Source organism: Castor canadensis, chromosome 8 (genome assembly GCF_047511655.1).
Source record: "Castor canadensis chromosome 8, mCasCan1.hap1v2, whole genome shotgun sequence".
In the NCBI taxonomy this organism is placed as follows: domain Eukaryota; kingdom Metazoa; phylum Chordata; class Mammalia; order Rodentia; family Castoridae; genus Castor; species Castor canadensis.
This window is the reverse complement of record NC_133393.1, coordinates 144,886,363-144,909,229: the sequence shown is the minus strand read 5'-3', so window position 1 is coordinate 144,909,229 and position 22,867 is coordinate 144,886,363. Positions and strand designations below refer to the sequence as shown.

Here is a 22,867-nt window from a genome sequence, read left to right as displayed (position 1 = left end):
AAGCACTCAATACTAGTGAGTTACCTTTACTCTTACTCTATCATGTTATTAAATCCTAGAGAAAATGAAATATTCAGAGAAGGACAAGTGGATTGGGGTGTTATCCATTCATCATTCAATAAATTCATCGATAATGCAGGCGAATTTGACATTTTCTAGGTTGATAGGAAGAGGTGGGAATAGCAGGCAGTGACAGTAAGAGAAAGTAAGGAAGTCGAGTGGGAGAGATCACGCAGAGCCTACTGTCTCAAAATGAGATTTTCATTACCTCTAAACTATGGCGAATTTTAAAGACAAGAAATGGCATGGCCTCACTTGGGGATAATTAGACTAGAAGCAGGGAGAAAAGTCAGGATGTGGTAGATAATCCACATCCTCCTAGGGTTGGGGACTCTGGGTGGAGATGGTGGTGATGGAGGAAAATATACATGAAAGACATTGAAGAGGGGAAAAACACAATGTAGTACTTGGTAACTGGTTGGACGGAGAAGGAACAGAAAAGTAAAAAATTCAGGAAATGGATGACAGGTTTGGTTAGACAAATATAATTCATGTTTTCTTCACGGATCCCATGATTAGGCATATGTCAAGTCATAAACGTTCCCCTGGGTAAGTGACCCCAATTTTATATCCATGAATGTTTGTGGTATCCATATTCTAAAATATATGAGCTTCATAATTATACCTAAATTATTTTGTGTTGACCTCTGTAAACTCCCATGGGTTGTACTATGAATAGAGGAAGGTCCACTGCACTGGGAGATGGGTAATCTCCACCTTCACATCCTATTAGTTTGGAGGGAGGGTTTGGTGGGTCACTTCTCTTCTCTGCCTTTTTTTTTTTTAATCTATGAAATGAGGTAACTGAGTTAGATGCTCTGGGAATTTCTATCCAGCTCTAACATTTCTTATGTGAAATTAGATATCTCTGTGTTACTATCCAGACCACTAGAAAACAGGTTTTATTAAATTTATTTGCAGTAATGAATACATTGACCATTTACCTGGGTATGTTGCCTAATTAGGATAACTAGCCCTCTAAACACAATACCTGATTTAAATGATTAGATCATTGGATTTGAGCCCAGCCTGCCAACTCCCCGCTGAGGAACCTTGGACCTGTAATGTAGACTCACTCTACTATTTTTCAGGAGACATTTGAGAGGATAAACAAATATGTCTCTACTAAAGATGATAAAATCAGAAAGTTACTGGGTTTGGGCTTCAGTTCTTTTAAATTTTCTCTTCAACCTGCTATCCTGCTGCTAGAACCAGAAAGATCTGGTCTTAGTTACATGACTGGAACAAGATAATAAGAATATCTTCATTCTCCTAATACTCACCCTTCACCTGAAAACATGGGGTTTGGCAGATTCTCAAGACCCAGAAGGCAATCTCCCTGTCCACTGCAGGCCACCTACCGCTGGACTCAAGAACTCCTGTAACTGTAAACCCAAACCCGAACCAATTGTCACTACTTATTTTATAAACAGCATATTTACATTGCAAATTTGATTTACTAGGACAACTTTCAAGCACTGTAGATGACACAGTGCAATCTTCTACCTATAAAAAAAGTCAAGGCACTATATTATCTTCCTGACCTGTCATAACACCTAAAAGTCCATCACAAACAACCATCTTAAACCCTACTATGAAGCTGAACCTAAAGTGTATTTCCTGATCACTTTCTGAATCCATAAGAATAGTAGACAGACAAATGTATTAAGTACAGGAAAGAGAGACAATAAAGGATAATTTCTACTATGGCCCAATTTTCCCAGTGGTTCAGACTAGGTTGAGAAGTACAGAGAGTTGTGCATGCATGAAGTTGAACTTCCTTCCAGAAGTTCTGCTTCATGGGTCTTGTATGACTCCAGAAATACACTGAAAATAAACTTAATAATTAATGCATACAAAAGCCCAAAGAGTAAGAATGTGGAAGCAACAGTGTGCTTTGAGGTCCTTTTTAAAATTGTTTTCTTACTGTTTTTAATTTCCATGGCAATAGGTAGCCAAAATATAACAATAACATGGTGTTAAACAGCCAGGCATCTCTACAGGTGTTAAACATTTACAATGAATGTACCAAGATAAAGTAGGAAATAGAGTCTCTTCTTTACCACCTTCTCCAGACTTTAATTCAACAGACCACAAAAGAAAGACAAGTTTTTCTATTAAAAAAAAAAAACCACTTAGGCTGCGGTAGTTTCCCTCTGTGTTCTGGTAGTTAGAGAGGAACACAGCACTCTTTCAATGCACAGAGAAGGTGGGCTGTCTAGAAATATAACTTGACTAGTGTTAATCTTCAACATGGGAAATGACAGTTTTCTCCTAACATGTGGCAAATCAAATGTGATAAAGCTTTGGAGGGTCATCTTTCTTCAAAAAGCCACATTCCCACATGCTTCCTACAAAAGTGAGGGCTCTGCTTATATCTTGAGGGACACTGAGACTCATCTAAATAGCTGATAACATTGAAGTCAGGGGACGCAGGATTGACCAAGATATGATTCTGTCGGTGAGGAATTTTGACTCTATGTCCATAATTGCAACCTGGGAGTCATTTATTGGGTCCCTCTTCTGCCTCCTCAGCTTTTAGACTTTCTCCCCAACACTGGCTCCACAAGGAGCTGCAGCTGGAGAGGTTGCTGGAGAAGTTTACTGGGATAAGAATAAACTGTGACTTGACAGGGAAAAATCTTGTGGTCATTAAGAGTTGCTGCTTTGGGTTCATAGTTAGGAGTTCAATTACTCGACTTTTCAGAGACTTATATTCCTTGTGTATAGAACAGAAATCAGAATACTGATCTTGAGGGACAAATGTAAACCTCACATGCCCAAATGCCTGGGAAGAACTCACACAGTGCCTAGTACCATCAGTGCAAGGTACCGTTGCAAGAACAGAAATAGAAGAAAGTGGTACTCAGAAAATAGGCACAACACCAGTCTTGAGAGTCCTCTAGATGTGGTTTCCATGGGCCAGGGGCTATGCAAACCCTATTCAGTGTGAGAGGGGAAATATCAGAGTGGTATTCTACTGGAATTTCCATGAGTTTGACAGCAGAATTCTGCCTCCTACCTCTGAACAGTTGATGTTCAGCACAGGACTTGACACATGGAAAGGGCTCAGTGAATAGTTGTCAAATGAATAAATGAGAGAATAAGTAAAAAAAAAAAAAAAACAATGCAGCTAAAACTCTGATAATAAGTACATGTACAGTGTTTACTAAATGTCAGGTATACATAGTAAGCGCTCTAAACAGGTTAACTCATTTAATCCTCACCTCCGCTCTATGAAGAATGTCCTACTCTTATGCTAATCTTAGAGAAGTGAAGTCAAGACAGATCCAAGGTCACACATCTAGCAAGTAGCAGAACAGAATTTTAAACCCACCATCATGGTTTTTGTAGCAAGCAGTTAAATGTAAATGTATTACCCACCTTTGGGAAAGAAATTTGGGGCTGGCAGAATGACTCAAGTGGCCTGCCTAGGAAGCATTGGGCCTTGAGTTCAACTCCCAGTGCTGCCAAAAAAAAAAAAAAAGAGAGAGAGAGAGAGAAAGAAATTTGTTATTTTAAAAGCAATTCATGTTGACTTTGGGGAAAATTGTAATGAACAAAATGTTTAATTTCTGGTTTATTTCCTTCTAGGTATTTTTCTACCCTTATTAAAGCAAGTATAACCACAGGATTTATACAGCTTTATATCCTTTTTTTAAAGGGACAGGTTACATAATTGATTCCGCTGCAAATCTTTTTTGTGAAGAATTCTTACAAAGTAAAGATTAAAAATACCTGTATTACTTGATAGTAATGGTGCTTGACTTAGAAGCTGGTGTCCTTTTTGGCCCTTTGGTCATAGGGAGTGACAGAGCTTTTCTTGCAGAATTTGAATCTGGAATGTGTTAGCTGTTGCTGTTTACCTGGATTTTATATGTTCAAGAACATCCCACTATTCCCATCTCTACGTGAACATCCCACTATTCCCATCTCTACGTGACTGTGCTCTCCACAATCCACTCAATACCTTCTTCCTTCCCCACTTCCCAGACAGGGGTCTATTTGGATAACTGCTATTGAGAATAGCAGGGGACAGTACATATTTGTTTCTGCCTTTGAGTTCCTGTTAGTTTATTCCTCTGGGGACTGTGAGTTACAATCTATGGAGGGTAGAGTCCATGCTTTTTAAGAACAGTTAATAAAGTCACAGCTGAACCTTGTACATCCTCTGCCCATTGCTACTATCCAAACATAGCACTTATTAAACCTGCCTACGTGGTTAAAAGAATATGCCAGGGAGCAAGAGTTAGAAGCTTTTATTTTCCTTTGATTTTCAGCTATAATAGCCAAGTAATTCCCCTTACTCTCAACATTACTTTACCAAAGAATATATGGACCAAGAGAATGACTCCAAACTTAGCTGATTGTTAGGGTCTCTAGGGTACATACTTTGACTGGATTGGTCTTTCCAAGCATGAGGTCCACCCAAGATGTTATATTTTTTTAAAGTCTTCTCCTCCAAAAAACTTATACACTGTTGGTGGGATTGTAAATAAGTGTAGCCAGTGTGGAAATCAATAAGGAGGGTCTGCCAATAAAGGAAATGCAAATTAAAACCACGCTAAGATTCCACCTCACCCCTGTTAGAATAGCCATCATCAGCAACACCACCAACAACAGGTGTAGGCGAGGATGCGGGGAAAAAGGAACCCTCTTACACTGTTGGTGGGAATGTAGACTAGTACAACCACTCTGGAAAAAAATTTGGAGGCTACTTAAAAAGCTGGACATCGATCTACCATTTGATCCAGCAATACCACTCTTGGGGATATACCCAAAAGACTGTTACTCCAGAGGCACCTGCACATCCATGTTTATTGCGGCACTATTCACAATAGCCAAGTTATGGAAACAGCCAAGATGCCCCAGCACTGACGAATGGATTAAGAAAATGTGGTATCTATACACAATGGAATTTTATGCAGCCATGAAGAAGAACGAAATGTTATCATTCGCTGGTAAATGGATGGAATTGGAGAACATCATTCTGAGTGAGGTTAGCCTGGCTCAAAAAACCAAAAATCGTATGTTCTCCCTCATATGTGGACATTAGATCAAGGGCAAACACAACAAGGGGATTGGACTATGAGCACATGATAAAAGCGAGAGCACACAAGGGAGGGGTGAGGATAGGTAAGACACCTAAAAAACTAGCTAGCATTTGTTACCCTTAACGCAGAGAAACTAAAGCAGATACCTTAAAGCAACTGAGGCCAATAGGAAAAGGGGAACAGGTACTAGAGAAAAGGTTAGATCAAAAAGAATTAACCTAGAAGGTAACACCCACGCACAGGAAATCAATGTGAGTCAATGCCCTGTATAGCTATCCTTATCTCAACCAGCAAAAACCCTTGTTCCTTCCTATTATTGCTTATACTCTCTCTACAACAAAATTAGAAATAAGGGCAAAATAGTTTCTGCTGGGTATTGAGGTGGGGGAGAGAGAGGGGGCGGAGTGGGTGGTAAGGGAGGGGGTGGGAGCAGGGGGGAGAAATGAACCAAGCCTTGTATGCACATATGAATAATAAAAGAAAAATGAAAAAAAAATAAGGAGGGTCTGCAAAACTCTAAAAATAGAACTGCCATATGATCCTGCTATACCACTCCTGGGGATAGACACAAAGGAAACAAAGTCAGCATATAATAGAGATGCCTCCACACCCAAGTTTATCACAGCACTACTCACTACAGTGAAGCTGTGAAATCAGCCTAGGTGCACATCAACCTATGAATGGATAAAGAAAATGTGGTACATATACACAGTGGATTAAATATCAGCCATAAAGGAAAAAAACATGTCATTTGCATGAAAATGGATAGAACTAGAGATCATTATGTTAAACAAAATAAATTAGACTCAGAAAGACAAGTATGTCATGTTTCCTCTCGTATGTGGAATATAGAAGAAAAAAGAGAGAGACAGGAAAATAGAAAGGAGACTATTAGGGAAGTAGAAAGGGATCTGGGGATGGGGGAAGGAGGATAAGAAGGGATAAAAAGGAGTGAATATGATCAAAGTATGTCACAAGCACATGACGAAAAGTCACAATGACATCCATTATTTTTCACAATTAATATACACTAATAAAAGTGTTTAAAGAAAACAAAAAGGTTCCCTTTTTATACCCAGTGTCCAGTCATATTGGGAACCATCAACCTAATGCAAGATGTGGTCAAAGAAACTGGGCAACTATCTTTTAAATGTTAGCTTTTAACACAACAAATATTAATCGAGATGACTCAATAATTAAAAAAGACAAATAATTCAATTAAAAATGAGCAGAGAAAGTGAGCATATGGCCAGGCAGAACATCATGGCAGTGCAGAGTTGCTCACTTCACGGTGACCAAGAAGCATAGAAAGTGAGGAGGAGGAGGGGACTTGGGACCGGTACCCTCTGTAAAGAAACACTCCCTAGTGATCTACTTCCTCACACTAGGCTCTACCTCCTAAGTCTCCACAACCTCCCCAAAGTGCTACAAATTATGACTCCCTCGATGGATTAATCCATTGATGAAGTCAGAACCTTTATGATATGACCACTTCCAAAAAGACCATGAGCTGAGAGCAAGCCTTTAATCCACAGGCCTTTGGGAGACACTTCATATCCAAACTACAGCAGTGTGTGTTTGCATGTATGCATAACATATAACATATTATTATATAATATATTATATATACATTTCTGATTTGAAGGAGCTACATATGTATCAAATATATTAACTCTTTCCTTGTCTTTGTCATGTGTTTGAATTTTTTTGCTTCCTTTGCCATGCATTGACTTGGCAGTAATTTTTCCCTATAGAAGTTTTCTGGATTTTTGTACAGTTGACTCTCCTGATCTGAGGGTTTTGCATCTGCAGATTCAACCAACTATAGATGTATTAAATACATATCTGTATTAAAGACATGCAAAACTTTAAGAAAATTAGCAAAGGATCTGAATAGATAATATTTCCAAAGAAGATTTACAAATGACCACAATAAACACATAAAGTGATCTCAACATCATTAATGATTAGGTAGTTGAAGATTAAACCACAATAGGATAACTTTTCATACTCATTAGGCTGACTATTAACAAGAATGCAGATGAGCTGGGAGTATGGCTCAAGTGGAAGAATGCCTGTATAGCAAGCTTGAGGCCCTGAGTTCAAACCCCAGTACTATAAAAGAAAAAAGAAATGCAGATGATAACAAGTGTTGGTAAGGATGTGGAAAAATTAGAACCCTCATACCCTAATGAAATGATAAATGGTGCAGCTACCATGAAAAAATAGTCGGACAACTCTTCAAAAGGTAATATACAGAGCTATGGTATGACTATAATTTCACTCCTAGATGTATGTACAAGAGAAATGAAAACATATCCACACAAAAACTTGGACATAAATGCTCAAAGCAGCATTGGTGAGAAAAGCCAAAAAGTAGAAATGACCCATTTATCAACAACTGATAAATGGATAAATAAAAGATGGCATATCCATATAATGTAATATTATTCAGCAGTAGACATAGATGAAGAACTGGCAGAATCTACAACATGGAAGAACCTAAACATTATGCCAAGTGAAAGAGCAAGTCACAAAAAATCCACATATTGTATAATTCTCTTTACAAGATGTTTTCAGAATCGGCAAATCTGTAGGGACAGAAAGTAGGTTAGTGGTTGTGTAGAGCTACAGGAAGGAGTGATGAGGTATCTTTGGGGGTACAATGTGTTCCAAAATTGAGCATGGTGATGGTTATAAATGCTGAATATGCTTAACACCATTGAATTATGCACTTTAAATAGATGAGTTGTATGGCATGTGAATTATATTTCAATAAAGTTGTTTTTTTTTAAAAAATCAGGCAAGACAATCAGCTGCCTCAGTCAGATAGTCATCAGGATTTCATCATTAAGATGGTCAGACATTCCATTCAGACAACTGTGACTCAGTTTTTTTTTCTTTATTTAGATATCCTAACCATCCCAAAACACAGTGTCTTATAATGCTAGGTATTTATTTATCTCATAAATCTGTGTATCTGGCTGGGTGAACTCAGCTGGTCTTGGCTGGGTGTACTCTTATGTCTATGGTCAGGGACCAGTCTGATGGGAGCTGGCTCCTCTAGGTTGGTCTCAGCTAGGAAGAGTCATCTCTGCCTCACATGAGTTTTCCTTCTCCAGTGGGCTAATCTGCCTTTATCCTCATGGGGATTGTGGAGTTTTTGGAGAATAAATGGGAGCCTTCCAGGCTATTGAGCACTTGGTTGAAATTGGAAACTGGTACAAAATCACTTTCAATAGGCCAAAGCAGGTCATAAAGTCAGCCAAGATTCAAGGTTAAGGCAAGGAGAGGTCACTGCGAAAATCACATTCAAAAGGCAAGGATACAAGATGGCATAAGGAATTGGGGAAATTTTTATAATTAACCCATTGCATAAACTTGGGGCCATTAAGTCTTGCTTTTAGTTTCATAGTAACCAGCCATCTCATAAGTAGCTTTGGGAGCATTTATTGCTTCTTCTTATAAAAGAGATAAGGCACACTTGACCTTCAATCAGATTTCTTAGTTAAAATTAGATTTAAATCTTCTTTAGGCTACTTATTTCAAAAAATAACTTGAGGTTAAATACAGAGTGACTATTCCATATTTATTAGCAGCAAGTGTTTTACAATCTATGGACATAAATAAGATGAAGTTCAAATTACCACATACTGGAGACACCAGAAATTTCTGAGACTTAAAAACCAATTTAGGTAATACCTTTCTTGAAATCAAAGCAGAGCACAAACCCCACTATATTTATTACAACCTTGTATAAGATTCTGTGTCCTAGAATCAGAGTGGGAGAGGATTCGAAAAGGATGGAGAATTGGCAACAGCAAATGCTTCCAAGAAGACCACTCAGTGACAATAGAAAGAATCCACTGGATTTGACAGCACTCATTCATTCCACAAAGTTATAATATGTGAGACTCTCTGATGAATTCTGGAACACAGAATTAATAAGGCTCCTTGACCTCAAAGAGTAGGCAGTCTAATGGGAAAGAAGAGACATAAAAAATAACTAGATGGTTAGTGTTTTGCTAGAGGTTATTGGTCTCTTTTCAATGTGAGCTTTCAGTGGAGAAAGCAAAAGGAAGACTTCTACTGTCTGGGTAATGAGTAAAAGATAAAGACAAATAGCAGTCATTGAAGAAAAGAAAAAATTCGGATGGAACTTGAGAAAGAGATTGAGTTTTGGAAAAGTTTTGCTTCCTTTTAGTCATTGTTTTTATTTTTGTGTGGAGACCACCAAAGTATGTTTGCAGCTAATGGAAGAAGCCAGAAGATAAAAATGGCTTGAAAATAGAGGAAGACAAATAATAATATTGTCTCCTGAAGGGAAACTGAATCCAGGACAGGAGATGATGATTTATTTTGGAAAGGAGTAGGAACTGCTTCTTCCTCTGAAGCAGGAAGAAAAACGAAAGTTGAGCAAATGCCTATATTTCTAACCCAATATATGAACACAAGTAAGTTTGAGCCATTTGGGGTCCTAAAGAGGAAACCTAGAAAAATTTATGCTATATTTAAAAATATTGACATTTCCAGAGATTTCTAAGGAGAATTCCAGGAATTTCTACTGGAGAAACAGGGCAGAAAATTCAGATTAGGCATTTCCAGAAAAGTTATGGTAAAGTCTTGCTTAGACATCTTCTTTTGGAGAGTAACATGACAGAAGTTGAATTAAATCATGCCCATGGGTCTCCGTTTTCTGATGAGACTGGAGAAAGACGATGTATAGAGACTAAGTGGGATAGGGTAAACATCGGACATCGAAAGGAGAGGCAATGGGTTTGAGCAATTGACAGGAAGATGGGAAAAGGCACTAACCAGGGGTCAGCTCCCAAAATATTCTCAGCTACTGCAGAGGGATTTATGAATTCTGAGAGAGAAGCTGAAGAGGTCATGCTGGTTTATGGGAAGCCTAATTAGAAAAGTTAATCAGATGCAAAATTATCTCAATGAATTCCATGCATCCCCAAGCTAGAGAGTTATGATTTGAGGATTGCCTGCTGTTTTGGATTTGTATGCTGCCAACTCTCCTCTATTATTGCAGATAACTGTGTTGGCTCCATACAGCGTCTCTATATATAAATGTGCAGGGCGTGTCACACTTTTCCTGGGTGCCACTTGTTTCTGAGCCAGCTTGTTTCTTTTAAAACAGTAATAGCACTTGTGGTTGTGCCTGGAAGAAGGACAGCTCTATTAGACATGAAGCCACACGAGCTGTTGACAGTGCACAACTGACAAATTGTACCATCCTCATTCCTGAAAATATGTCCTCTCCATCCATCCCCCAAACATCTACTCTGATACCTCTTATTAATTTTTTTCTTGTTTGCTAGGAGCTCAAATAGGGAAGGGGATAACAAAGAGAGTCGACACTTTTCTATTTTTCTTTCTTAAAAGTGAAATTTTAAATAACTGTATTGAAGAAGAATTGGGACTACATTTAATCATAATCTTGACATAGTTTTAAAAATACAGTTTAGGTTTTGAAGTCAAACAGTTCTAGACTAGAAAATCAGCTCTGTTATGTGAGGTCTGTTAAGTTCTCCAAGTTACAGTTTTGTTCTCTGTATGGTTGGGTTAACTATAGCTACACAAATACTTGTGTAAATAGAGAGGCAATACAAAGATAGATGATTGATCAAGCTAGGTAGATAGAAAAAGTAATAGAGATGATAAAGAGGGCAATGACAAAGATGGGTAGATGGATTGAATGATGGATGGATAGTTTGGAGGTAGAGGAGAAGGTAAGGGGAAATGGAAGGATGAAAGAGAAGGGAAGAAAGAAGAAAAGTATGTATGTCACTCAAGGTACTCTGGTTTAATAGCACAGATCCTGGAGTTAGGCTGCCTACATTAAATCTAAGATATTGCAGTTACTAGCTGTGGAAATGTGGGCAAGGTCTGCCTCATAGGAAGGTCATGGACTAAGTCAAATAATCCTACAAACTCCCCGAGACATAATTATATTAATAGCCATAGTAATATGGCCATATAATACAATAGTTATATTGAATACCTACTCCATGTCAGGTATCAAGCCAAATAATTTATGTGTATTAACTGACAACTCTTCCTACGGCCAGTAGGAAGATATTGTACCCATTTTCAGCTCAGAGGAGGACATTCCAGGCAACCATTTGTAATCAGGAAGTCCATGCATTGCCCAACTCTGGGACTGCTATTCCCTACCCAAAAGACTGTTACTCCAGAGGCACCTGCACATCCATGTTTATTGCGGCACTATTCACAATAGCCAAGTTATGGAAACAGCCAAGATGCCCCAGCACTGACGAATGGATTAAGAAAATGTGGTATCTATACACAATGGAATTTTATGCAGCCATGAAGAAGAACGAAATGTTATCATTCGCTGGTAAATGGATGGAATTGGAGAACATCATTCTGAGTGAGGTTAGCCTGGCTCAAAAGACCAAAAATCGTATGTTCTCCCTCATATGTGGACATTAGATCAAGGGCAAACACAACAAGGGGATTGGACTATGAGCACATGATAAAAGCGAGAGCACACAAGGGAGGGGTGAGGATAGGTAAGACACCTAAAAAACTAGCTAGCATTTGTTGCCCTTAATGCAGAGAAACTAAAGCAGATACCTTAAAGCAACTGAGGCCAATAGGAAAAGGGGACCAGGAACTAGAGAAAAGGTTAGATTAAAAAGAATTAACCTAGAAGGTAACACCCACGCACAGGAAATCAATGTGAGTCAATGCCCTGTATAGCTATCCTTATCTCAACCAGCAAAACCCCTTGTTCCTTCCTATTATTGCTTATACTCTCTCTACAACAAAATTAGAGATAAGGGCAAAATAGTTTCTGCTGGGTATTGAGGGCGGGAGCGGGAGGGGGTGGAGTGGGTGGTAAGGGAGGGGGTGGGGGCAGGGGGGAGAAATAAACCAAGCCTTGTATGCACATATGAATAATAAAAGAAAAATGAAAAAAAAAATAAATAAATAAAATAAAATACAAAACTCAATAAAGTAACTGTTGATAACAGAAAAGAGATGAAGTCTTTTTATAGATACCACATTGGACAACTAAGAAATGCTGCCTTCTTATGAGTGTGTACACCCTACCCCTTCCTTTATTTCACCAGCTCATGCTGGTGGTTCACTCCTGTACTCCTAGCTACTTGGGAAGCTGAGATCACAAGGATTGCAATTTGAGGCCAGCCCAGGCAAACAGTTCACAAGATCCCCATCTCCAAAATAACCAGAGCAGAATGCACTGGAGGCACGGCTCAAGCATTAGAGCACCTGCTTTTCAAACCACAAAGCCCTGAGTTCAAACCCCAGTCCCAAGGAAAAATAAATAAATAAATAAATCACTAGATACAGTCTCTGGTGTAGGGTAATCTCTATTCATAGTATATTTTTTCACTGTGTCTGGTAAAGTGTTCAGAAAGTACTTGAAAATGACACAGGAAGAATATCTAAGAGTTTGTTGTAAATCAATTCAAACTGGATGCTCCTCTTCCTATTTTCAATAAAGAAAGTATCTGTTCAAAAAAAAAAAAAAAAAAAAGAACTAGATGGAGCTTGGGCTATATGGAAATTAAGTAACTTGCCTAAGGTTATATAGAAAGCAAAGAGTAAATCAATTGCTTAAATTCAGGTGTGTCTGACACCTAACTGTGTGCTTTTAACCTCTGAATACATTCTACTTTAAGTGCTTATATTTCCCAAATGAGGTTACATGAAAAATCAGTTTCATGTTCAGATGGGTAAAGAAGGAAAAAAATATTAAAAAGATTATCTTGATATGTCTCCATTTCTTCCCTACCCTCTCCATCTCAGGCACTGCAGATTCCATTAGCAAAACTGCAAAGCCAGCTTACATCAGATATAAAATTATTTTGCACTTAAGCTCTAGTTATTCCCTACTCTCAATTAACTGGGTATGATTTGTCCTTTGCTAATCCACCCTCAAATGTCCCTTATTTTTTTAACCTGTGTACTATTGGCCACTCTTGCATCTCTGTCCATTAGTGTTTGCTGAGGAAAAAAATGACAATTTAAGCATCTCTGTTGATTAGTGTTTGCTGAGGAAAAAAATGACAATTTAAATCCTAACTGTAGGAAATCTTAATTAGGAAGTCACTTGCTGTTCTGTACCTCTCTGCTCTAACAAACTCCATTGCTGAAGGACTGACCTCAGCATGAAGCCAGGAGAGTCAAGATGCCTATCAGCCTTAGATAAACCTAAAATAAGCCACCTGGAACTGACACTGAAGACACCATGTGCAGGTTCCAGCTCACTCAGGAACTGTCAACATCTCCACCTGCTCTTCCATCAGTGACTTCAGCTGTTTGCCCCTTCCTCCCATCATCCCCAGGTGGGCTTAAATCCACTGTTTAAGAACACCAGCCCTAAAACATTGGAAGGGCTCCTCTGTCCATGGTGCTGAAAACATAATGCCTTCGAAGCATACTCCTTCTTTAATTACAGTAACTCCTGCCAAATCTCTGTGAGGAATATAGAACTAATTGAAGGGAAAAGTAAATAAATAGAAGGGCAGAAAGACAGAGACATGGAGCGACAAAAAACATAGAGAGAGAGACAGAGGATACTGGGAGTTAGGAAAGAAGCTGGCCATAACTATTGAGGAATATAAGTTGTCTAGGGAAAAACAGACTACTGACATTATTTAAAAATAACTTAGTTTCTAAGAAATGTCCCCCATTCCCAGAAGTCAAGGAATAATAAAGTCTATGTGGTTTATAAACACACAAACACACTATGAACCACCCTTCCAATGACACTGAATGAGGCCATGAATCCTTTACAGTGAACTAGCACTCATAGTACCTCCCTACTTCTACAGCTGGTATCTCAAAGCAGCCCCAAAAGGTCAAATGCACATCCATTTACTAACAAAGCTCCTCCATGTACCATGTCATAAGCTTTTCAAGTGACTGTTCTCTTGATCTTTTTTCCCCAAGACATAATAGATTACACAGCACATGCTAGAAATTCTATACACTTGTGCTAATTAAACAAATGAAAACAAGGCCAAGCAAAAAGCCACTACACACCAAAAAGAAAACTTTCTTAACTAGGTGTAGAAGACAGAGCACAGTGGGAATAGAAGTGGAAGAGTTGACTTGAGACAAGACAGCAAGTGTCACTGATAAGTTCATGTTCAGGCTGATATTTGAGGGCTGAGTTGGGCAGGATGACTAACAGCAGCAGCTCCTCCATGTAAGCACAAAAAGAGAGTGATGAGGAAGGGCATAACTTCCTGAGAGAACTAAAAGTGATTGAATATTGATGAGGATTACATATGAGGGAAGGAGTGTGGAGAGATCAGGCACAGTGGCAGTAACCCATGGAGCATCTGATGGGACATTTCTCCTAAACAGTTTGGTACAATGATCTAGAACTTAGAAGGGAGATCTAGTCTGAAGATACAGACTTGATATTTATTACCAAATACAGGGAACAGAAGAGTTTACCAAAGAAAGCTATGTACTGAGAAGAGATGCCTTCCATGGATGGAGCCCTGTGGCATGCCAGCATTTAAAGACAAGATGCCAGACAAAGATCTCAGAACATGCATGAAAAAAACATATTCCAGAGTTAGGAAGAGTCCAAGGAGATAGCACATTCATGTAAGTTTGACCTCTAAAGTTGGGGGCCAAATGCCTCTGGGGATGAAGTCTTTGCAAGGAATATTTGGACATGCATAGTTTTCAAGGAATCTATGTCCCAATAGTCACCTCCCCCCACCTCAACTGGGTTTTTTCCTAAAATAAATGTGCATTAAAAGGTCACCATCATCTCTAAACTGAAGAGATGACCAACAGAATGGGAGAAAATATTTTCCAGCTATACATCAGACAAATGACTGATAACCAGAATATAGAGGGAACTTAAGAAACTAAACTTTCCCAAAATCAATAAACCAATAAAGAAATGGGCAACTGAACTAAACAGTTCAGTTCTTCAAAGGAAGAAATTCAAATGGTCAAAAGACACATGAAAAAATGCTCACCATCTCTAGCCATAAAGGAAATGCAAATCAAAACCACACTAAGATTCCACCTCACCCCTGTTAGAATAGCCATCATTAGAAACACCACCAACAACAGGTGTTGGTGAGGATGTGGAGAAAAAGGAACCTTTGTACACTGCTGGTGGGAATGCAAACTAGTACAAACACTCTGGAAAACAATTTGGAGGCTTCTTAAAAATCTAAACATAAATATACCATATGACCCAGCAATCCCACTCTTGGGGATATACCCAAAGGAATGAGACACAGGTTACTCCAAAGTCACCTGCACACCCATGTTTATTGTGGCACTATTCACAATAGCCAAGTTATGGAAACAGCCAAGATATCCCACTACTGACGAATGGATCAAGAAAATGTGGTACTTGAACACAGTGGAATTTTACTCAGCCATGAAGAAGAATGAAATCTTTTCACAAGTAAATGGATGGAACTGGAGAACATTACTCTGAGTGAGGTCAGTCAGGCTCAGAAGACAAAAAATCGTATGTTCTCCCTCATATGTGGACTTTAGATCTAGGGCAAGTACAGCAATGCTGTTGGACTTGGGTCACATGACAAGGGGAGAGCACATACGGGAGGTATGGGGATAGGCAGGAAACCCAAAACATGAAAGAGTTTGATGTCCCCACACCAGAGGAAGGAATACAGAAACCTTAAAGCGACAGAAGTCAACATGAGAAGGGGATCAGGAACCAGTGTAAAGATCAGTTAGAGATGAATCAACTTGGGTTGTAACACATTTGTCCATGGAAGTAATGCTAGGAATCTCTTTGTATAGCTGTCCTTAATTCAACTAGCAAAAACACTTTGTCTTTCTTATTATGCTTATGCCTTCTCTTCAATAAAATTAGAGATAAAGGCAGAACAAGCTCTGCCTGGAATCGAGGGGGGGAGAGGAATGGGGGTTGGGGGAAATGGTGGAGAAATGACCCAAACAATGTATGCACATGTGAATAAATGAATTTAAAAAAAAAGTTCACCATCAGAAAGTTGGGAAGACAGCTTAGTGGTAGAGCTTATGCTCTGCATGCACACGGTCCTAGGTTCAATTTCTAGCACCCCCCACTCAAGAAAAGTCACCTGTAGAGATTTTCTTATTCCACCTTCACTTTCAATGATATCTGATTTCACATTAAAGGAAAAACACATTCCTCACTCACCTTGAGCTTTTCCATGTTGCCTTGCCTAGGGATAAAAAACTTCTCAGTCTCCAAAGGGTGTAGTTGAAATGCAGGAATCTAGAAAAACACATTTAAGTCAAAGGACTTCCCAGGACTGCCTTATTTTTCCTTTCCTGTGAAGATTTCTGATTGGGGCAAAATACAGTGTTAGAAATATACAATGTTTTGACCCATGCCTAACAATATTTCTTTAAGAATATAAAATATCCATTTATTAAAATATAAATTATTATGTTTTATATTAGATTGCAAGGTTCTAATTATTAGATTTTAATGGACATATTTAATCACAATGTGACAGTTTTATTTTAAATTGTCAATACTTATAATTCACTGCAAATTACACTCTTGGCAATTATTTAAACTTAAGATGAAAATTTTATCTTAATTCAATTCAAACACTGTTGAGGGAGCATGTTATTTTCTGAAATTATCTTCAGATGTAAGAAGCAAAAGCATGCAAAGACTACTGTTCAAAAAGAAGAGCTATGAAAGAGGAAAGAAGAGTTGAAAATGTTCCAATAATTATTTCTTTTAAGTCCGGCTTATTTTTTTAACACTTCTCCACTCTAGCTATTATGGAAAACTTGTTTCTAGTCAAGAGGTAATCCAGCAGCAATGGACAATGTCCTACAGAAGCCCAGCGAAGAGAGCAAGTGCATAAGCCGATGTGTTCATGAGGATGTGTTCATCACCGCTCCCGCTCAACCTCTCTTCCAGATAATCTCTTCCAGTCCCCTGCTAGATGCCTTAACATGAGGCAAGATATTTTCAAGAAGGAGGTGGTGGTTGAGTTCCCTTCATTCCATCATTAATTAATAAATATTTATTGATCATCTCTATTCCAGGCATTTTCTAGATAGTAAGGAAGCTTCTTCATGACAGATGCATTGTAACCAAGACCTAAATGACTAAGGAACTAGTGATCAAAAGATCACTAGTTCCACACCGGGTGGACAGCAAGAACAAAGGTCTTAAAGCTGAAATTAACTGTAACATCTTTGACAAAGCAAGAGAAGATGAGTGTGTCCCAAGTGGGTGAAAGGGAAAGAAGCATGAAAATAAATTGGAAATGGAAGGCACCAGATCATGAAATGAATGATAAGAAATTTACATTGATACTAAATAGTAACAGAAAACACTTGAGGTATCAATCTAGAGGGCAAAATCTTTTGATTTACATTTTTAATATCATTCTGATGCATAAGTATAGATTATATTATAAAGATTTTGGGTAAACATGATGGGTTACACAACATACACTTATTTTTCTCTGTCTCTTGTAATTCCACTAAAATTATAGTTGAGAGATTTTGTTTTAAGGCATAAACCCCAAATCATAATAAAAACAAGGGAATATTGAAATTTGGAAGTCATCTGAACAAGTAACAAGTGATTTGGCCAATTCTTCTGCTGGAAGTCAGGAAATCTGAGGCCAACTTGATATAGATAATAAGATCCTCAAAAGACTCAGACGTCAGAGGCCTTAGGTATTTTACACATGGGAGAAAAGAAAATGAAAGTAAGGAAGATTGCAAAAATTTTTCTTAAGTTTTTAGTGTACAGGAGCACCTTCCTCATATGAACCACACAGTAGAGTTGTTGCCCTCTACTTTGAAAAAGACAAGCTTATTTTTCTCTGCAATGGCTAAAATAGAGACATTCTTGTCTTAGAGACATCAGGTACGTTTGAAAGAAGGATGTCAAGCCAGATATCGGCAGACTAAGTGAATACATGCATTTTAGATGCTGGAACCCCTGGATCTGTCCCTCTTCTCAAATCCTAGAATGTTTCATATCTTTTAGAAGAGCCTTTTCAAAGGAAAATGGAGGGGAGGGTAAAAAAATGCTTAAGAACCAGTCATGAAGATTCTACATCCAGATAATAATAATTCTTGACATGCTACTGAATACACAATACTTCCAAGAAGAAATCAAAGGAGAAATTTTTAAAAATCTTAAACCAAAAGGGAAACACAACATAACAAAACCCTTGGGATATAGCAAGAGCAGTTCTAAGAGGAAACCTTATAGTGATAAACACATTAAAGAAGAAAAAAGAACTCAAATAAATAACCCATTATTATACCTCAAGGAACTAGGAAAAGAACAAAATAAACCCAAAGTTAGCAGAAGGAAGGAAATAAAAATCAGGACAGAAAAAATCAGCCAGAGAACAAACTATTTTTAATCAACATAATTAAGAATTGACTTTTTGAAACATTAAACAAAATAACAAACTTTAACCAGTCATAGTTAAAACTAACACAAAAGAGAATAGTCATATAAATAAATCAGAAATGGAAGTGGAGACGTTACAACAGAAGTACCAGAAATTAAAAAGAATCATAAGGGTCTATTATGATAGCAATATGCCAACATATTGGATAATGTAGACAAAATGGATAAATTCCTAGAGACATATAACCTACACCAAGATTGAATCAGGAAGAAGTTAATAGGCTGAACAAATCAATAACTAATAGAGAAACTGAAGTGGTAATTATCCCTCTTGGATAAAGATGAACTCCTGAGTATGCAATGAAATATTATTTGTTATTCCTCCTGTAAAGGAGATCCTGGCATTTGGAATATCATGGATGAACCTAGAGGATGTTATGCTAAGTGGAATAATCCAGACATAGAAAGAAAAACACTACATGAAAAAAACCCTCAAATGCATATAAATAGAGAATAGAATGGTGGTTACCAGAGGTAGGGAGTGGAGGTATGGAATGGGGAGATGTAGTTCAAAGAGAAAAATTTACAATTATGCAGAATAAATAAATCTAGAGAGATGCTAAATTACTTAGCTGTAGTAATCATTTTACTATGCATAAGTATTTCAAAATGTCATATTTTACTCCTTAAATTTATCCAATGGAAAATTTTAAAAAGTTTAAATGACCAGTGTCATGAAAGCTATGTCACAAAGTCATGATGATACCATAATATATACATATTATATGTGATGACATTTAATTTCTGGAATAAAGAACAAAACTGATTAAAGGCATCAAAAATAACTCAATAACATGAAAAAGTAGCAAGATTGGAAATATACCACATGCCCAGCACACTGGATGGAAATAAACAAAATCAAGTGACACAATCACAAAACTTCAGAACACCAAGGATAAAGAGATCTTTAAACTCTCACAAAAAAAGAAGGAATAAAAAGGGAACAAACAAACAGCAAGCATCCAAACAGCTTCAGACTGCTTGCTGAAATACCAGCTACTAGAAGGCAGTGGTTGGGGGGATGACTTTATAACCAAAATTTTTATCTCCAACATAGAATTCTATACCTAGCTAAACTATCAATGAAGAATCAACATAGTTGATCATTTTTTATATAAGCAAAGGCTTTAAAAAAAATAATCCTGACTCCTTTCTCAGGAAGCTACTAGAGATTGTGAACAACAAGTGTAATAAAAAAGGAAGATGTGGGAGAGAGGTAAAAGAATCCCCAGAATGACATAAATAGGATTACAGGATGAGATCTATACTCCAGTCATAAAAGGGTCTGTAATCCAAGGGGGGTTCAGCCTAAAGGCTCAGAGTATTATTCAGAAATATTAAATAGAAAGAAAATACCTAAAATATCTATACATTTAAGAAAAGAGAAAATTTAGACAAACAAAAGCCTCTGGTTTGAATTATAAGAACATGGAAGTATGAGCAAAAAGAAAAACAAGTAATAGCTCTGGAAAACAAGGTTGTACATAAAGGGAAAACAAATCAAAATTTGTTATATTGCTTGGCTAAAATAATATTTACACAGTTGTGATAATATAAACGCAGAATATTGATCTACCTAAAATTGTGCTGTTTAAGAAAATCAGAAGGACCAAAAGATAACAAAATATGTATGTGTTAACCAATTCCTAGATAATGTTGCAGACTGAAAAGTGAACTAGTAGTGATACAAGCCAGTTATTTATATATTAGGAAATAAGCATCAACATTACCAATGAAAAGAAATTAAAGTCATTGCTTTTAGGGAAAGGAAGCTGAACAAGAAGGTTGAGAATTTGGGTTTTATATTACAAACCTTGTATTACTATTTTACCCTTTAAGGAATATGCATGAATTTTTGATTTTTTAGAGTTAGGTATAATGTACTTATGCTGAACCATGGACTGTCCTCAGAAGTCTGCATGCATTATACATTTAATTTTCACGGCGGCTGTAGAATTTTTTTGCCCCATTATTATTTTCATTTACTGATGAAACAAATGAGACTCAGAGAGGTTAACTAATTACTATATGGTTATGGGGATTGTAAACAGCAGCTGGAGTATAATCCTACAATTGGCTCTAGACTCACAATTTCCAAATGCTGTATTAAGTGTTCTTAAATTTTTCTAAACTATTTGCCTCCTTAGGCATCCTGGTGCAGCCAAAGACCTCTTCATTCTAAATGCTTAAAATTTAAAAAAGCATATTGTACCTAAATAGTTATCAAAATGCTTTAAAATATGATGTAACAGCATACGTGCTTCTCTGTTCTCATATTACTCAGTAAGATTCAGGAGTGGCCTAGTATCTATCACAATTTCAAAGTAGTCATGAAAAATAACACCAATAGAGCATTAAAAAACAATTTCTATTGCTGACAATGTCTCTCAGTTACTGCTATCTATATTTATGAGTAAAAGTAAATTTAGAAGAGATATTAGTGAGAAGAAAAATGCAATATTTTCTCATCCTGATTTATGGATCTTTCAAATTCAATTCATGAGCCCAAGAATCTACATTAGGTTATTGATTTTGGTAAAGGTATAATATTAATTTTAAAAATTAAAACTTTAGGGGGAAAAGAAAAATTAATATTTTTTATAGCAAGGCAACAAGGGAGACTGATTAAAGAGTAAATGTCACAGCAGGGGACATGAAAACCCTGGTGGTTTTTCTCTCCCATACCAAGTGCAGCTGTTACATGTATTAGTTACATATTGTCACAACAATGCAGCAATCAACCACAAAATATAAATAGCATTTATCATTCATACATCTGGAGTGCTCAGCTAGGCAGCTCTTCAGATTCTGGCTTGGCTCAGATGTATGGCTCTTCTGTTCTCAGCTGGACTGTGTCAGGTGGCCTTGTCAGCTAATCTAGGATGGTCCCAGTTGGGATGTCTGGGTATAGTCTATTTCATTTTTCCACAGGCAAGCCCAGGGAGGTTCTCACACTGGTAGACAAGGTACACAAGCAAATCCAATTATACCCACACTTGTACAATGTTGGCCTGAGTCACATTAGCTAACATCCCATTTGGCAAAAGAAAGTCACGTGTATAAAATTAGCATTGAGGTCAGAGTGGAGATATTACACAGTTCCATGGCTACTGCAAGGATATGGGGAGGAACAAAAAACAGAATTAGTGCAATCATTCTGTCATCTAGGTTGTCTCCTATGTCTGCCTCATTGCACTTCTGACTTCCCCAGAGCTGCCCCATAATTTGTCTGATAATACCATGGGGCTACTGTGGTTTTCATAGCCAATCACAGCATCTTCTTGAGGTCTTTTTGGCAGCAATCTGAAGCAGAGCTGATCAAAGTTGAGGATGACAATTCCCAAGGCCTCTCAGCTGCAATTAGAGGGACTTTCCCAACGACACCTCTCATTTGGTAGTTTATGGTACACCCTGGAGAGTTCTAACAAACTGCTCTTTCTTTTTCTCCATCAAGATTGAAGATTTACGCCTATTCAGCACCAAACACATGAACATGGTACTCTCTTTCTTAGGACATGCACGGAGAAGGAAAAAAAAATGTGTGTTTTGAATTGCAGGAATTTCTCATGCATCTCATTGCTACTACTCTTCCTACCTTTTGAAAGTGAAAATAATTTGAAATAAATTATTAGTAAGCCAAGGTATTATGCTGAGAAAAAGTACATAATGAAGTAACTCTAGTATAATTTCAACAGATTAAAAATTGGGCACTAGAGTCTAGTTGCAAAACTAGGTTCTGTCTGCCAAATGTCAGGAATGTAGTACTGATTTCACTAACCTGTTCAAATTCTTTAATATTTCTTTTCTGCCTGCCAAAATGTTCATCCCTGTATCTCAGACCTTTCATAGTCTAGCTTCAACCAACTTTTCTAACAAGATATCCCAACACATCTTTTTGTATGGTCTGTGCTTTAGCCAAACCAAGATACACACAACACACGGCTTGTGTTCCTTTCTTTGAGTCTCCTCCAGATCCCCTCTGTCTAAAACATCCTTCATTACTCCACTTTTCAGGTTCAATTGTCTAGATCCTACCTTTGTATCAAGATCAAGCTCAAATACCACTTCTGTTTGTTCAATAAGCAGAGCTGAAGGATTCCTCATTTGCAGACAATCTCTACAAGGTCCGCGTAAGAGATCTCATTTAACTTCCATGAGTGTACTGTAAAGATAGAAAAGGAGTGCATCACACAACTGGGAAAGCCAAGAGGAAGGCAGGCAGGAGGGCTTCAGGCAGAAGCACCACCTTGTGTGGGCACAGAGGAATGAGGGAAGTCACGGTATGCACTGAGGACTGTGA

At 37.7% G+C, this 22,867-nt stretch overlaps 1 long non-coding RNA gene across 1 annotated transcript; it reads right to left on the bottom strand.

The window, feature by feature from the left end:
* Positions 1 to 3,444: 3,444 nt before the first annotated feature.
* Positions 3,445 to 21,984, bottom strand: LOC141425578 (uncharacterized). Its single transcript, XR_012450555.1, has 4 exons — positions 21,342 to 21,984; positions 16,306 to 16,383; positions 4,453 to 4,591; positions 3,445 to 3,527 (listed from the first exon to the last, which is right to left on the bottom strand). It is a non-coding gene; the product is annotated as an uncharacterized lncRNA (long non-coding RNA).
* Positions 21,985 to 22,867: the final 883 nt, after the last annotated feature.